The following is a 5,037-nucleotide window of genomic DNA, read 5'->3' as shown; positions in this document are numbered from 1 at the left end:
AAAATGAATGAATGGCTTGCTTTACTCTTGTAAATACGTCGACCAAGAGAAGAAAGTTCATTCGCAACTGTTTTATAAAGCAAATCAAAGATTTAGGCTAAAATAAGATAAATTATAAAACTCTTTATTGTACATTTCAAAACATCTAGGATGTGCAATAGCTTAGTAGGGAATTTACATAGTAAAATCATCTGAATTCACCAGACATTTACTCTACTGAAATCTACGCTCTCGTTACTGACGCCGGGAGTTATACACACGAGTACCCTGAAATTAGATTAATAGCGCTCTTCTCCAGCATTGGAATTTAATATACGCTGTAGCATCTCGGCGGTTTCCCTTTTGTGCTCCTGGATATGCCATTCCTACAAGACTGGTTCTGCTACTCTCGCCTTAAACAACGGATATACCACGCTTTTAAAATTGGCTTCTGTTAGTACGTAAAAGAATTTGGCCCTTTTATGTATAAGAACTTAAATTTTAAAACTGAACTTTTTTTTTCACATTAGACTTCACACACTTCGCTACGCCTTTACCCCAGACAGGTTCGTTATTTCGGTTATGTCCCCTCAGTCTATTCTTTTGGCTTTTGCCTGTCATCATTAAATATATATATATATATATATATATATATATATATAATATATATATATATTATATATATATAATTTTATATATATATATTTTATATATATACATATATATATATATATATATATATATATATATTATATATATATATATATATAATATATATATATTAATCATCATCATTTAACGGTAGGTTCATGTCTGAGCCGCCGTGGTCACAGCATGATACTTAATTGTAGTTTTCATTGTGATGCTCTTGGAGTGAGTACGTGGTAGGGTCCCCAGTTCCTTTCCACGGAGAGTGCCGGTGTTACCTTTTTAGGTAATTATTCTCTCTATTTATCCGGGTTGGGGACCAGCACTTGACTTGGGCTGGCTTGGCCACCCAGTGGCTAGGTAGGCAATCAAGGTGAAGTTCCTTGCCCCAAAGGGAAAAAACGCGGCGGTCGGGGACTCGAACCCTCGAACTCAGATTGCCGTCGTGGGCAGTCTTGAGTCCGACGCTCTAACCATTCGACCACCGCGGCCCTATATATATATATATATATATATATATTATATATATATTAATATTATATATAATATATATATATAAATTTTTATATATATATATATATATATATATATATATATTTATTTTTATATATTATATATAATTATAATAATATATATATAATATATATTATTTTATATATATAATATATATATATATTATATATATATATATTATATATATGTATATATATTATGTATATTATATTTATTATATTGTGTGGGTGTGTGTTGTGTGTGTGTGTGTGTGTGTGTGTGTGTGTGTGTGTGTGTGTGTTGTGTACATATACACCCTATATGTACGTACATAAGTATATATATGGATATGTTTTCCTTATATATAAAATATACATCACACACACATATATATTTATATATAGATATATATTTATTCATGAAAAGGAAATAATACCGGTGACCGGTGACCTCACCTCGCTCTCCCATGCTTCCCCCAGCTGGAACGTCACTACTTATACCGAGGATGACCTAGGCCTCAGGGAGTTCGTGACCAGCACCACTGCGGTAAGTCGGCTTAGCCCCTTTTCCCTCCGGACGAGCTGACCCGACACCGTGACCTGACACCGTGTGGTGCTTTTACCCTTTAGACAAATCGTAGCGTCGTCATAGCGTGTGTTCACCCCTTTACGTGTGTTTTGAGCCCTGTCAGCCATGCGTGCTAGAGTACGCATAGCCTTTTATAATCTGGTGTCAGGGTAGCGCTGCATCCTTCCGGCTCGCAGCATGAACGCAAACCTTCGGAGAAAATCCGCTCGACCGCTTCAAGACATGGCTAAGAAAAAAAAACAAAAACAGGTAAGTACACGTTTGGGCCCCCTTTTTCTTATTTCTTTTCCCTTTCTTCTCCCATAAATGTGTTAAGCTGTTGTTGTTTTTTGTTGGGTAAAAAGTGCTAAATAACAGCAAATGGCACGTTCTCACACTATTCCCTTCACTTCAGATCACATATCCGTGTGATCGAGTATGTGGTCAACAAACATGAATATCGTTCGTTAGTTAAGTAGTTAATAAATTTCTCTCATTTTTAGAGATTTATGTTGTTTCATCTGCAACAAATTTAACACGTTCATGATTTATCTTATCACGAATACCATTTCATTTTATCTCGTTCCTCCCCTCACCCTGACCTGACCTCGCTTTCTCTTTCGCTGGTGGTCAGGGGAAATCGAGGGAAGGGTCAAGACAGGACAGCTTGGTTCCCTGTAATTTGGTTGTTGTTTTGTTGACGCCTTAAGGATTAACCATAGCATTGTTACACTGCTTTTTGGTGACATGTTCTATCGGTGCTAGAACGGAGTGTGTAACGCAATTTCATTAAAATTTATTAAATTGAATATAGCGTAGGATCTCCCCCGTATCATAGTGCACAGGATTGCTCGTGGTTATGTCAGTTAATTAATGTAGGACTAGGGTTTAAGCTAGGATCATTATTCACTTATTAATCACACCTCTCTCACCCTCTTGAAGTCGCTTGTTGTGTGATTCGTGACAATCTAAATATCTGTTAGGAAGGTCGCGAGCGCCCATGACAGATTACCAGAAAAGAGAGGTTATTTTTAGATTTTCCTGGCTCGAGTCACTTCAGTCAGTGTATGGCATTTTGGTATAGGATTCCTCCCGTCGATGAAGTTAACATGCATAGCTAGACATGTACCTCGGCAGTTCAGATTTTCTGACCCCGAGAAGATTTGCTTGCTAAAAAGTTGGCAAATATTTTTTTTTCATGTTACCATTCATTCATGCCTACATTCTGTTGAATTCAGTGTGGTAGTTGAAATAATTTTATATAGCTAACATTGCTAATTTACTTCAGTTTTGTTCTAGTGAACGTTAATATTAGTGTTTGTGATTCATTCTCTGAGTGAGGTCACTCTCGCTTTCCCTCTCATTCACGCTAGCTGTCACTCATCCACGTAGGACAAAAGACACTGAAACCTTTTCATTAATAGGGTTGGTTGCTGTCTTAGTGCCGGCGTAAAGATTTATGATGTATCTCTTTAGCCCGCAATTTTGTCAGTCGTGACGAGTGACTCATACATGATGTACAAGTTACATTTATTTCTTCTCTGTGTAACAACAGTGGTTCAAGTAAATCCTTGCGGATTGCCATTGTCGTTTCCCTTATCTGCTTTCATATCTATCAGAGACTGTTGGTAGTTCAAGCCAGGTCCATGCAGATCGCTACTGACATCTCCCTTTCTTATTTTCTTCTTTATCTTTGTGAAATAAAACACAATAAAAAAAAGACAAAAATAAATTTAAAAACCAACATTAAAAACCGCAATTTTTTATAAATAACCGCCTCATCATCAATAACGGTATGCTCATGTTTGAGCAGCCATGGACCTCTCCACCATCCTTCGCCACTAAACTCGATCTTACGCTTTTCTTTCCACTTGTACCATCGACAGCCCGCAAATATCTTTGATATTGTCGCTTAGTCTTGTCTTCGGTTTGCCTCTTCCTCTGTTTCCTATCACCATCCCTGTCAGCAAGTTTTTCTCAATACTTTTACTTCTCATTACATGACCAATAAACTTTAATTTCCTTTTGTTCAAGATGTCCAACAGCCGGTCTTTACAATTTATTTTTCTCAGCACTTCATCCTTCATCTTCTTCTCTGTCCAGCTAATACGCAGTACTCGTCTGTAACACCACATTTCAAAACTATTGATCTTTTTCTTGTCTATCTACTTCAGCACCCAACACTCAGAACCATATGATGCAACTGGGAAAACTAATGAGTTCAATAACCTCATCTTTGTCCGTAAGGTAATGCTTTGGTCTTTCCAGATGTTATTGAGAGCAATTGTGGCGTTTTTGGCAATGGTAATTCTTCTTTTTATCTCCGGTGAATCATCATATGTATTAGTTAAAATAGCTCCAAGATAAGTGAACTCTTTCACATTTTCCACAATCATTCCATTGATTGTAACATGTTCATCATTGTTCATTGCCGGTTATCTTTGAATCTTCATGATCTTAGTTTTCTTGACATTAAGAAACAAGCCAGCCTTTTCGCTTGCTTCTCTAACTTTATCTAGTAGTTGTTGTAGTTCAGTGATACTGCTGGCAATCAAAACTATATCATCGGCATACCTCAAATTTGATATTTTGTATCCTCCAACATCTACAGTTCCTTCAAAATTCTCTAGAATACCTCTCATAATTGTTTCAGAATATATATTAAAGAGGTGCGGAGACAGAATGCAACCCTGTCGCACTCCTTGTTTTACTTCGAACCATTCTGTTAACCCAAAAGTGGTTCTTACAGCTGCTTGTTGTTGGTCATACATGGCCTTTTAGTTGGATGATGTGTTTTGGAAACTTCATATCGTTCATGTTATTCCAGAGGATATCGTGAACAGTATCAAAACCTTTCACATAATCGATGAAACACAGGTATAGGTCTTTTTTATGTTCTCTGTTTTTTCTCTATGATCAATTTTAAATTTAGAATCTGGTTTCTGGTACCTTTTCCAGGGCGAAAACCTGCTTGTTCGTCTGCAATTTCCTCTCTTAACTTCAACTTCATTCTTTCAGCAATAATTTTCAACAAAATTTTGCTGCTGTGACTTATTAATGCAATTGTCTTATTATTGTTGCATTGGAGTGCATCACCTTTTTTAGGTATGGGAGCAAAGATTGATTTTACCCAGTCTTCTGGCCATTTTCTTTCATTCCATATTTTTGTACAGAGTTTGTAGAAGTATTCAACACTTTCGCCAGCATTCTTAATTAGTTCTGCTGTTATTTCATCTATTCCGGGGCTCTTGTTATTCTTTACTTCTTTTATGGCTTTTATAACTTCGTGTAGCAGTGGCGATGGTTCATCTTCGTTGTCATTGAGTCTAATTAATGTTGTTGTTAGATCTT

Source organism: Penaeus monodon, chromosome 14 (assembly GCF_015228065.2).
Source record: "Penaeus monodon isolate SGIC_2016 chromosome 14, NSTDA_Pmon_1, whole genome shotgun sequence".
Classification (NCBI taxonomy): Eukaryota; Metazoa; Arthropoda; class Malacostraca; order Decapoda; family Penaeidae; genus Penaeus; species Penaeus monodon.
The sequence above is the reverse complement of the archived record's forward strand: the minus strand, read 5'-3'. Positions refer to the sequence as shown.